The following is a 14,091-nucleotide window of genomic DNA, read 5'->3' on the forward strand; positions in this document are numbered from 1 at the left end:
ATATTGTGTAGTTTGGAAGTAACGCACAGGAGAATTGTAACATACATAACCTCCAAATGTACATACGTTGTTAGCAATATCAAAAAATTTTTTGAAAAAAAACACAAATAACGTGTGTGGGGACGTCCGTTAGCATGTTCGCTATCATTTCCCAAATTTTTAAGACAAAATATTGATTATTCTAGAAAAGAAGCCATCGGAACCTAAAACTGGTAAAATCGATACTAATTCCTAAGCGCTATGCAAATTAATTAGATTTTGCTAAATTTAAACTTTTTTGAATTAAACCAAAAAAAAGTGTGCGGGGACGTCCGTTAGCATGGTCGATATAATGTCCCAAATTTTTAAGACAAAATATTGATCACATGCCCATAACATTTCGATTAATTAAGCATATCTTTAAGTACATGCAAAATTACAAGAACTGTCAACTGGCATTGAAGATATTAACCGATTTTCATCAACTTTATTTTCATTTGCTTAAAATCAGATTAGGAAATTGATTTAACTAATTAAAATTTAATTTATTAACATTTCAACACATTTTAATTTTTCTCAACCGGTTCTAATTCTCTCGGGTGAACCATGCAACCTCCCGCATGGCAACAGTCAAGTATCCCCCTTGGGATCTAGTAGAGGGAAAAAAACTGTAGGGTGGCGGTCCTGTCCCTCCCTGAAAACTGCAAAAAAAGTTTGGGAATCACTGGTCTACAGGTCCTTGCAGACTCGGTTACTTACAGAACAACAAGGATTTAATCCTCGCGAAATTCGAAGCCTATCTTAGAGATGCGGTCCTGTGCAGGCTGAGTCAGACATCATCTCTTCAGGTGCTGCCACACCTATGGATCGTTCCCATGGGACGGCAGTACCTTTATGGTGGATTACCATTTAGATACGTTAGACTTCTTGCTCAGGTGAGTCTTATGGAAGGGAACGGTTTATTTTTCGGAACGGATAAAAATTAAGAAAGGTAAAATTTCAGAATGGGTTATAATACATAATAGTAAAACTTAGGAATACCAAAAAGTCGGAAAGAGGAATAAATCAGAAATCCAAAACACTGAATGGTATTTATTCGGAAGCCAAAGAAGCGGAATGGTAATAATTTGAAAACGTTAAAATTAGGAGGGCGAAAAATTAGGAACAAGTAAATATACGAAGAGGAAATATTCGGAAAGTAAAACAATTCGAAATAGTACATAAATGTACCTATTAGCAGGTTTATAATTTTTTATTGATGGTACCTAACAAATATTTATCACCGTAAATTTAAATATCATATCATAATAAATTTATTTTGTACGTTAAAAATTGTTTTTAAAATGTATAATTGTTAGAATTTAAGTAGTTTCACAATAGATTTGTTTTATTAGTATAACAACTTCAAATACAATTAACTTTTCAATCGTTACATTTATCATAATTTTACGAAATTTGTAAGAACAGTATGTAAAACCTAAAACTTTCGATTTTTCAGGTTAAGTAAATTATGGTATCCGTAATTTAAAATTTTTCATGAAAGAATAATTCTTTTTTATCATTATATAATTCAAAAACCATTTTCAATGTACAACATAAATTTATTATGTAATGATATTTAAATTTACTGTGATAAATATTTGTTTGCTACCATAAAACAACAATTATACACCTGCTAATAGGTACATTTTTTAACAATTCCGAGTTTTTCTACTTCCCGAATTATTCCTCTCCGTATATTTACTTATTCCTAATTTTTGACCCTCCTAATTTTAACGCTTCCGAATTTTTACCCATACCGCTTCTTTGGTTTCCCAATTACCTTTCAGAGTTTTGGATTTGCCGACTCATTCCTCTTTCCGACTCTTTGCTATTCCTAGGTTTTACCATTATGTATTACAACCCATTCTGAAACTTTACCTTTCTTAATTTTTACCTTTCCGAAAAATGAACGGGTCCTTTTTGGGAGACATAAGGGGTAGATTCTCATTGGGGGGATCTTTCTTTTAGGTTCACTAAGGAGACACTCTGTACACGCTGCAACCTGGGAGTGGAAGATAATCTGTTTCATTCATTGGCAGCATGCCCTATGTTTAGGGATGTCAGAAAGGATTGTTTTGGCTCTACGGTAAGCCTTACAGCCTCTGGTCTGTTCTAGATTATGCTTCTGAATGCCTCGGATAAAACAGAATTATTGCGTATCGCTGAATACTTGTCCAGTGTGTTAAAATTTAGGGCTTTTATAATGTTTCCGTAGTTTAAATAATTGTGTATATTACGTTAATATAGTGTATCATACATGTATATTGTAAGCTTTCGTTGAATAAAAAAAATGGTAGCTTTCTTAATTCAGGCAATATCTGAAATTAAGTCGATCATAACTTTAAATATTATTTTTACTGTGTAATTTCAATTCTATGGATTTCACCATTTTATTCCTTGTGTATTTTTATTCTCAGAAAGCCCGCACATCTTAAAACAAATTTTAAATACCAAATGAAATCGAATAAATCCATCAAACAAAAATTTGAGAATTTGCAAATTTTTCTGTAATTATTATTTCAACCCCCGAATTCTGTTGTTTTTTTTAATGTATGTATTTCTATTCTAAAAAATCCCACACATACTCATAAAAATGTTAAAACCTCTAGTTATAAAGATAATTTCATTAAATAGCAAAATAAAAATATTAAAAATTCACTGTATTTCTAATTTTGATTCCAGGGTAGTGTCCATTTTTTCAGTTTATTTATATGCTAAACAAGCCCACACATGCTCAGAAAACTGATTATAGGATTTATAAATATAATTTGAGTGGGAAGATGGTGCTCGGGGCTAAAAGTTTGCAGGGGTATGTAAAGGAATAGGAGAGAGGTACAAGGGAAATGTAAATCCTTGGCGGACTCATTAGAAACTTCCATTCCAATTGATGAATAAATATAATTTCATAAAATACCAAAATAAAAATTAACAAAATTCGCTGCATTTCAAATTTCGATACTTCGGCCTTGGTGATTGTTGTCCTAGTAAACTGTTTTCACGGAAAAGTTTTCATGTAGCCCAAAAGTTTCTTCTCCTATCTGCAATGTCGTTGAGAATTTTCTCCGAAAGAAGAAGTCAATAACATAAGAATTATCATTTAGAAAATTATTGATTAAAATTCGCAAAACAATGAGAAGAATTTTTCACCTCCAGGTATGTAAAATAAGTTGAAACTCAAGAAAATTGAACAACTCTGCAAAAAATTGTTACTAACATTTGTTTTTGAGCGCGGATATCTAAGCTGCATTCCCATCGATTCCAAATTAATTATATACTTTTTAGGGAACCAATACGCTACACAGGTATATCTAGACAAAACTCTTTAAAAACATAAAAGGATAAAAGTCAATTTGTTTATAAATTACATCAAATCAACCACTGTTATGTAACGTTGTGCATTTTAAAAAGATGAAGAAAGCAATCCTCTTTAATACACTGAAAAAATGGTTAGTTTTGTAAGGCAACAAGTCGCCGTTAGTCCTCCTATGAAGGTGATATTAGTAAGGATAGTAATTGTAGTCACAACAAATAAATTAGTTACATTTACCAGAAATTTATTTTCCAAGAAATAAAAGTAGTAAAGGTTATAAGTTTTGCCCCTTGACGATATTGGTAGAACTGAAATCTGAGCAGTGCTGCCAACATTCGCATCGAAATGTCGCTTCATGTTTTTGATGATCGCCATTTTAATTCGAACCTTTACGTATAAAGTGTAAACACGTGGAAAATATTGAAGAGCATCGTAGAGATCCTTAGGGCGTCCTCTATGGCCTACGCTTAGGGCACCTTTTCACGGAGGCCTGTTTTGAAATAAGCGTGGAATGAATATTTTTCATAGGATTTATTTCTAGTTACTTTGTTGGATTATGGCAAATTTGAGTGATTGATAACCTTAATGCGAACTCGATGTGTCAAATAAATTCAAAGAATACTTCAAAACAGGCTTCCGTAAAAATGTACCCTAATTTGTATAAATACATCATCGGGACAATTTAGCTTTCCAGTGGGATGAATGTAATTATATGAACAGTAAGAAAATATAAGATTGAATAGTAATATTATATAAGATAATATAATAGTAAGGATTACTACTTTAAGTAATAAGCTCAACTAATTTATTTGTAAAATAACTAATTTAATAGTAAGACTTACTAAGTGAAGTAGTAAAGCTTCCTATTTAAAGTAGTAAACACACCTACCTGAAAGTAGTACCTACTATCGAAAGTTGTGGCGAGAACCAATAAAGTAGTAAGGACAACTACTACCAATCTTGGGAATGAAAGTAGTAGGCCCAGCTATTTTAGTTTGTAATATATGCACAAACTAAAATAGTTGGGCCTACTACTTTCTTAGTTGTCCCAACCAACTAGTTTTTCAGTGTACATGTTTATAAAAAAATCAAAATTAAAGGAAGATATCATGTGGGTGAAAATGAAAAAATCAACAATACTCTGTCCCGAGTAAACTACTGACTTCAATTTACCTAAAAAAAATATTAATCATAGGATTTGATAGTACGTTACTCTATGACTTGTGCAATAATTATTTAAAATTTACCTGAAAAGAGAGAAAAATCATCCGGCGTTGATTTGACTTGGTGAATTGCGCGCGTTACAACTCACCCCCTACTCCTAGGTTGGATATCTCAGAAAATATGGCCACCAAAGGAAAAGCGAATGAACAAATTTTTATGTATATTTAAAGTACAAGTTATATGCAAAAATTCATTTTTTACCAACGCGCCCTTTTGAAAATGATCGCAAAAAACCATTTTTCAAGAGTGTTTTCCACGATTTAAGGGTGTTTTCACCCTTCATCCCGGGTCAACATTATTTTTTATTAAATTCTCATGCCTTGAGGAATATGCATGCCAAATATTTATCACTTATTATTTTTTTTAAGTTTATAAATGTTAAGAACTTTTGGTCTGCCATTTTGAGTTTTTTACCTGATTTTCGAAATCAGCAACCTCAGTATACATATACACTGTGTTTTTGTTGCTCTAGAACCTATTTTATTAAAGTTATGCAAATTTTTAATCGATTTTTGGAAATTTTCCAAATAAAATTGGATTCTTAAATTAACGAACAGGTTTTTTAAAACTTTTTTACTACACATATTTAGCAACACAATGCAAAAGGTTTCATTAAAATAAGTTAAAACCCGCCTGGTTCTGTGGGTTTTCATTTTTAACGTCTCACGCGACTCATTCCTGGCTCCCAGACTCTTAATCGTCTCCCACAGTAGTTACAGAGCGCGATAGTCAGGCATCTCTACAACTACTACTGAATGTCAGACACAGTCTTATTTTTCGACAGTAGAATTAATTGGAAAGAAGGTTTTTAAAAATTAGCTTTAGGATCTATAATTTTGCTTCCTTCCAATTCAATTTTCTAACCATTTTTTTGGATATATGAGGGAGGGGGGTCACATGTTTTTGTGAACATGGCCATTTGAAGGCTAAATTGATGAAATTTGAAGAGCTTATTTGCACTACTAATATCTCAAAACTGACCAAAGGATTTATAAAAATATTTGTAGCCTTTTCTTAATACTTTACTTTATTTTAAAAATCTGCTTTTATAGTAAAACTTGTTTTATCAACATAATTCAAAGTTGATGCAAGAATATGAAAGCTTCCTTGGCTCGAGATGAATCGATTGACTATATAATATTAATACACTTTATTAAAGAGTAAGAAAGTTATGGTCCCTTATATTATTTGAAAAATCGATTTTCATAGTGAAACTGTTCTCATTTACATAATTTTAAGTTGATGTCAAAATAGAAAATATTTGACAATCCAAAAAATTACAAATTGATGATTATTTATAGCAATTTTCTCTCAGAATAGATACAAAATACTCTTTAAATAATAAAAATACCCTAATAAATGATAAGCTGGCAAGAAAAAATGATTATATTTGTGATGTAACATTATTATAATTATTATCATTACACCATTAAGCCATTTCACTTTTGGGGTAGGCATGACTCAATCGGTGGGGAAGGGAGTATTGTGAAGAAGGAATATAGAATTTTTAGATTAATCCAGAATTCTCGTGTTATTTATTTGAATAACACGTTTTTTCCGCAACACTGCTCCGACCCAGGATGCTGATTAATCTCTCTAGCAATCACCCCAAGTGAAGCTTCTGACAAAGTCGTCATGTTAGGTTCCCCACTTGGGTCCATTAGATTCCAAGGTCTTTTGTTTGAGGCGTCATTCACTCTACTGAAACTCTTTTTATTAACTATTTGCCGCCATACTTTTCTGTCCTGGCATACTTTTCTAGCTTCTTTTACATCAGTGCATTTTTTCATGCAGGCTCTCGTGTTTCTGTGGCTTCTTATGTCTCTTCTAACTAGGGTCTCAATCACACATTCTAACCATTCTTGCCGCGGTCTGCATCTGGGCACGCGTCATTTACTTTACTTTGATACACTTGTTTCGTTTGCCGTTCATTTGGCATTCTCTCTATATGCCTGAACCATCTTAACCGATTTCTTTCCCATGTATCCACTAACGTCTCTTCTGCACCACATTCTTTGAGAATTATCTCGTTACTCACTTTGTGCATCAGCGTTTTTCCGCATATTATGCGCATGTATCTCATGCCATTTGCGTTAAGTTTACTCTTATCTTTTTCTTGATAAGTCCATGTCACGCTACTGTAGTACAGTCGGTACATGTATAGAATTATGTATTGCCATCTTAGCTTTAGTAGATATATTTTTACTTCTGATAAGAGACCCTGCTCTATCAATAACCGTCTTACATTCGTTAATGCGTCTATCTAACTTTTCATCTATCTGTCCGTCCCTAGTTAATAAGCTACCAAGGTATACGAACTTATCAACTTGCTCAATTCTCTTATAAATTAATACAATAATGCATATTATTTTCTCACTCTTTCCATCGAACACTATAGTTTTGGTTTTACTTGCGTTAATTTAGAGGCCCATAATCTTCATGCTTGCATTCAGTTTATTCAATATTCTTTGCAAGTCTTCGATTAACTCTGCCATAAAAACTTTATCATCTGCGAACGCTAACACACGTACCCTTACTGTTTCGAGATCCACACCTTCTTCGTCGAAAAGAGCTATTCTTACACACTTGTACATTAATAATATAAATAGCCATGAAGACATAACGCATCCTTGTTTAACTCCTTGAATGATATCGAAACAGTCACTCAATTTCCCATTTACCCTTACACTCGCTTTTCTATCCGTATGTATATTGTTTTTATAGCTTATAGGAGCCATCCATTGACTCCGTACTCTTTCAGGAATTGAGCAAGTTAAAGCTAGGAGTTGGTCAAAACTAAAAAATACTCGCTCACTCCATCGAATCATGAAAGTGCTATCTCTGGCGAGAAAAGCACGAAGATAGAATAAGTAGATAGCCCGAGATAGATCTTTCATGATTTGATGAAGCGAGCGAGCACCTTTTAGTTTTGGCCAACTTCTAGCTTCATCTTGCTCAATTCCGCGATCGAAACTTTTTTGGCGCTAACTTCTCGGTTAACTTTTTATTCTTTATATTTTTTGTTAAGGACATGTGATACTTCGTCGTGTGGTCAATCAGGTGCAGTTCCGACGGCTTTTTTTCCACAAAAATGAAAAAATTTTTAAACTGAATTCGGAGATGCTATAAAATATCATAACGGACGTCCCCAGACTCTTTTTTCAGGGATAATAACAAAAAAATGTCATTGTGTTAATTACCAAATTTTATGCATGTGTATTATTTTGTGGTTAGGGCCTCTATGTCTCTATGTGGGTAGGTCTCTATCGTACCGATTCCGTCGGTAAGCATTCTAGAATAATTAGGGCGTAATAAACTATCTTACCAGCCTAGCTGGTAATGTAGATAGATAAATTTTGGAATTTCAATGTTCAATTTTTCGCCACTGGGAAATTATGTATGAAATAAACTTTTTTGATTCTCTGCAAACAAGGTTAGTTCCGGGAGATTAGTTACTAAGTTTATTTGCAAGTCCAAAATTTTCTGTCAAAAATATTGTATAGTTTGGAAGTAACGCACAGGAGAATTGTAAAATACATAACCTCCAAATATACACACGTTGTTAGCAATATCAAAAAATTTTTTGAAAAAAAACCTAAAACTGGTAAAATCGATACTAATTCCTAAGCGCTATGCAAATTAATCAGATTTTGCTAAATTAAAACTTTTTCGAATTAAACCAAAAAAAAAGTGTGTGGGGACGTCCGTTAGCATGGTCGCTATCATGTCCCAAATTTTTAAGACAAAATATTGATTATTAAAGAAAAAAAGCCAACCAATGTACAGAAAACTTGTTTTCCTACTCTTAAACTTTTTTCTATGATTTGCCTTAAGCTAAATATTTGATCCGTACATGAACTTCCTGGCATAAACCCACTTTGGACTTTCCAAATCTTTTCTTCTGTTTTTTTTATTACCCCGGCAGCCTTACCGTTTTTCAAGTCTTAATTATATTTCTAGCCGCAGTGAGGCGGACTTTCTCAATTGAAATTTCTAACGCATCGTGTTCTACATCACAATTGCAGTGTCCAATAGCTCCATCTCCGAATCTTTCCATAAAATAGTCTCTGAAAGCGTCTAGTAACCCGTCTGCATCATATATAAACAAATTCTGTACTTCTATTTCCCTTCATTTTTTTATAAAGAATTTTCTTGCTTCCTTCAAAGTCGTTTTGTATTTTCTTCTCTTCTTCTGCTCTAATTTTATCTTTACTTTCCTTAATTCAACGATTCAGTATCCTCTTTTTGTGTCTGTAATCATTTATACGTCTATTTCTTACCTCATCGCTAAGACCTGCAATTCTCAAAGTTCTCCTGTACGCTTCTTTATTTTCTTTTTGGACAGCCTGAATTTCATCATTCTACCATGCATCACCAGTCATTCCTCCTACAACCGCGGTACTACAGCCTTCGATCGCACATCTAACAATGATAACCCGAAACTTAGCCCATGTGCCCTCTATATCTTTGTTTCTTATAAGCGCATCCCAAGTAGCCCTATCTATGTTTTCAATTATCTTATTTTGGAAATGTATTCGAACATCCGGTTTCTGTAGGTTCTCAATTTGGATTCGCGTTTTTTGTTTGTTTTCTTGGTTCTCTTTTTTCTCCATCCCCGACCGAAGTTAATTTTGTGAATAATATTAAAACATTATAAATTATAAATTTTTTTTTGCTTAATTTAGAATTGTTCGAAAATGGCCGAAAAAACATGGTTTTTTGGATTGAGTCCTATGCACACATTTTTGAAAAAGTTGAATATGTCGAACCTGAAATTTCTTCACCTTCAATTCAAGAAATTTTTACGTCAATTTTACGTTTTTTAGCGATTCTGACAACTAACTTAGACCTTGCTTTCAGACGCAAAAAATGATGGTGCTATTTCGGCAAAACAATATTTTAGTAGGAATAAGCTGATGGAATCATTTTATATACAGTCCGCCCCCTCCGATGGGTGGTTGTTAATGCATGGGAGGGGGATTTGTCAATAGTATCCCGTTTTTCAGCGAATAGCTAGTAAAGAGTTCAGGAAAGAATTTTTTAGATTTATTAGGGGGGGCACATTTTCTATGCCCATGTATGCAATAAAAAATATGCCCCCAATATATCTCATAAAATTCTTTTCTGAACTCTTTACTAGCTATTCGTTGAAGAAACGGGATACCATTCACAAATTTCCTCCATGTATTAACAAGCCCCCCCCCCATAGGGGGGTGGATGTATGTAAAATTATTCCATCAGCTTAATTCTACAAAAATATGGTTTTCCCGTAATAGAACCATTATTTTTTGCGTCTGAAAGTTTGGTCAAAGCAAGTTGTCAAAATTGTTAAAAAAACGTAAAACTAACCATTTTTGAATGCCGAAAACATTACTAAAAAATTTTTTGTTCGAAAAATTATATTACAGTATGTTTCTTTCATTGAAGTTGAAGAAATTTCAGGTTGAACTTATTCAACTTTTTCCAAAATGTGTGCATAGGACTCAATCCAAAAAATCATGTTTTTTGCCTTTTTCGAAAAATTTTAAATTAAGCAAAAGATTTTTTTTCAATTCACAATTTTTTATTATTATTCATTAGCAAAAACTGTATTTTAAAACAATTTTCCATAATCACTGGTCCAACTCTGTCTCAAAACATGGCAGTGCTATTGATTGAAATATGATGGGAAGGCGTTCCCAATCGAGTAACGCTGACTATCGGCCCATCAACGGCCCAAACATTGGCCGGTTGAAATATAGGAATTATTTCTTAAGCAATTAACGTCGAATATCGGCCCAACTGTGACCCATCTATGTATCAAGTGATTCAGGTTTCTTTGAGTGACAGAGACGTTTCTTTCAACTTGTTTGAATAAACGATCTGCAATTAATTAATTCGAACAAATATATGTTCGCGCAAAGGAAATATGTTTTAGAAATAAATACCTTTGCAATTCGCTGAAATAATTATATTTTTACTTTATCATTTTGACCTGTTGGCTTCAACTGTACATTTATTTCAGAGCAAACAACATTGATTTGAATAAAATTTGCACGAAATTCGTCAGAAGAAAAGTTTACTTACTTTATGAAAAATAAATTAATCGTTCTAAATAAATATATCTTTCGATAGTAAATTTCTTATTTGCAAGTTTCTAAAATTCAGGACAAATACAGATAGGTGCCACTGAGCGTATTATCTCGCAATATAAATTAGTCCCCAAGGTTATAAGTTAGCCATTAATTGTCATAATACATACTTATAATAAAAATATGTGATAATGTAGGTATGACAACTGATACTATTATGCTGTCTCTATTCTCAGTATTTGCACTCACTGTGCTTTAAATATTTTCAGAATATGTCTTAGGCTGAATTCAAGTAACCAGAACTGACCCGACTTTGGGAACGTATGATCAGCCAATAGTCGGAAAAAAACATATGTGACCATCCGCGAGAAAAGGGATCTAATGCGGAAGAAATAGATTTGTTTTGCGCCAATCTATAGTTTCTGAGTTTCTCTTTCATTTCCAACTAACAGAAAATTTCTAAGCTAATAACTTTTCGTGTTATTAAACTACAAACATATGCATGATAAGTGTACGCAGAGCTCGAACGAGAGGCCTGCAAAAACCAGCCCCACCACTCACCACTACTGTGTATAGCCGTACCGAACCGAAGCGAGCGGACCCGTGCAGAAATCTCGGTCTGGCCCCGATCGCGGCCAGACCAGTCCAGGTCGGGTTCCGATCGGGAATCCTGGTCGGGGCCAGACCGCGGATGAAACACACGCCCAGATCGGGGCCAGGTCGGGACACCCGATTGGGAAACCCGATCCGTGTCCCATCGGTGTCCGATCGGTACACGATAAGTCTCATTATAATCCATTCATGAATTTCACAAATGGAGATTTAATATAAGTAAACTCGAAAGTATCGAATGGCCCTCTCCTTTTGAAGGCCACCTTAATGCTCTGAATTTCTAATTCAGTTATTTTAAGTTAAAATTAAAGTACGACAGGCACGAAAAGAAAAGGTTTCAGAATACAAAATTTAATTATACTTTTGAAAAACGTAAAATTATTGTAAAAATATTGTGGATGGTATCAGTTTCGACGAAAAGTTTTGTTTTTTATGAAAAAAATGGATGATAACCAGAAATATTTTAAATAAGAATTTCAATTTCTTGAAAAAAAATGTTGTCTATAAAACTTTTAAAAAAATTAGAAAAAGTTTTTTCGCAAAAAGGTTCCCTACAACTTGACATTTTCGAATACTTCTAAAGAAAATCAACGAGAAATAACCTATCAATTACGATTTATTAACATTTTACTGTAAATAAATTCAATTTCCTGCTAATTGCATTACTTCTTGAAAAATTCGAGAAGGTGGTTGTAGATAATTTTTTCGCCCAAAAATTGCGCTATCATTTATTAGATCGTTTTATTTTTTTAAATCGGTTAAGAAGAAATATAGACCAAACAACTTTTAAACAAAAATGAAAAATTTTGAATTAAATATTTCTGGTTATTTTAAATATTATTTACAGAATTTAAATCATTTAAATCATTTTTATTACTATCAATTAATTTCGAACAAATGGACGTTTTTATAACTTGAAATGTCAATGTTTATGATGAAAAAGAAAAAAAACTTTGTTTATCATTTTAAGCTTCGCGCGAAACTCTTGCTGGAATGTTATGAAAATTGTTCCATAATGTATTTCTGTAATAAATTTATTATTAATACAAAATCAAAGTTTCAATAACATTATCGATTGTATCACATATTTTACTCTTATAATTTAAAAACATTACAATTTTAGGCATGCTGCAATTCATTTCTTGTAAATAGATTTCATAATTCGAACTCTACATTAAATCGAAAAACCTTAAGTTCTTTAATAATAATTGAAAATAAAATAACTTGATCAATTTCATCATATAATATTTGACCCATCTAATGGTAAATATACTAATTTTACCTAAAACAATGAAATTAATTATTAATTTATTTGGGGTTAGGTTTCAATTTCCCCGCAGAGTGTAATTACTTACTCTTATCTTCCTCGCACAGGTATCGAGGTCTACTGACTTGTTTTTAATGCCTCCGAACACGTGGCTTACTCGCCTTATGCATTTTTAATCATTGCTAAAATATTATAAACGAGTAGTATGTATACAAATTTCACTGCACTACCGGAAAAAGTCAAGGAGCACTAGTTTATCGAGCGCATGGAGATGGCGTTTCAGTAGGAAATCGGTCTGGCCCGGTCGGGCCCAGGTATGGGTCACAGAGTTCTACCGATCAGGGCCAGATCGGGAAATCCGACCGGGGCCAGATCGGTATTACGTTTGAATTCGGGCGATTTCTGCAAGGGGAGCTCACGGATACGGTGCCTAAATGTGTAGTTGTACGAGAATGGGGCACTTTGGTAGACGCATCCCCACTACTCAAATGCTGGCTTGCGGACTCTGCTGAGATTGACCGTCCTGTAAAATTTAGGATAGAGAATTTGCAGATTGATCCAGAATTCTCGTGTTATTTATGTAAATAACACGTTCGTTCCGCAAAACTTCTCCGAAACAGGTTGCTGATCAATCTCTCTAGCAATCACCCCAAGTGTAGATCCTCACAAAGTCGTTAAGTAAGGTTCCCCACTTGGATCCATTAGTGGCCAAGGTCTTTTGTTTCTGGCGTCATTCACTCTACTGACACTCTTTTAATTAACTATTTACCGCCAAACTTACCTGCCCTTTGATATAATTTGGGTATATGGTCGAGCTTTGGCGGGTAAAGTTGGGCTGACGGAAAATTCGCGCATGGTGCATGTTATTATTATTATTATTACACCATTAAGCCATTTCCCTTTCGGGGTAGGCGTGACTCACTCGGCAGGGGTAAGGAGTAGTGTGTGGATGGGATAGAGATTTTTCAGATTGATCCAGAATTCTCGTGCTATTTATGTAAATAACACGTTCGTTCCGCAACACTGCTCCGACCCAGGTTGCTGATCAATCTCTCTAGCAATCACCCCAAGCGAAGAACCTCGCGAAGCCGTTATGTAAGGTTTCCCACTTGGGTCCATTAGTGGCCAAGGTATTTTGTTTCAGGCGTCATTCACTCTACTGACACTCTTTTTATTAACTATTTGCCGCCATACTTTACTGTCCTGGCATACTTCTCTAGCTTCTTTTATGTCCATGCATTTTTTCATGCAGGCTCTCGTGTTTCTGTGACTTCTTATGTCTCTTCTAAGTAGGGTCTCATTCACACATTCTAACCATTCTTTCCGCGGTCTACCTCTGGGCACATTGCCATTTACTTTACCTTGATACACTTGTTTCGTTAGTCGTTCATTTGGCATTCTCTCAACATGTCCGAACCATCTTAACCGATTTCTTTCCCATGTGTCTATAAGCGTCTCTTCTGCACCACATTCTTTTAGAATTGTCTCGTTACTTACTTTGTCCATTAGGGATTTCCCGCTTATTATGCGCATGAATCTCATGTCTATTGCGTTAATTTTACTCTTATCTTTTTCTTGATAAGTCC

At 33.9% G+C, this 14,091-nt stretch overlaps 1 protein-coding gene across 1 annotated transcript in view; it reads right to left on the reverse strand.

Annotated features, from left to right (window-relative positions):
• The window catches only part of LOC117175572 (serine/threonine-protein kinase ULK3), an 81,685-nt gene that overhangs the window by 32,798 nt on the left and 34,796 nt on the right, over positions 1-14,091 (reverse strand). The gene's annotated exons all lie outside the window — the stretch shown is intronic.

The sequence above is a fragment of the Belonocnema kinseyi genome, chromosome 1 (genome assembly GCF_010883055.1).
Source record: "Belonocnema kinseyi isolate 2016_QV_RU_SX_M_011 chromosome 1, B_treatae_v1, whole genome shotgun sequence".
Lineage (NCBI taxonomy): Eukaryota > Metazoa > Arthropoda > Insecta > Hymenoptera > Cynipidae > Belonocnema > Belonocnema kinseyi.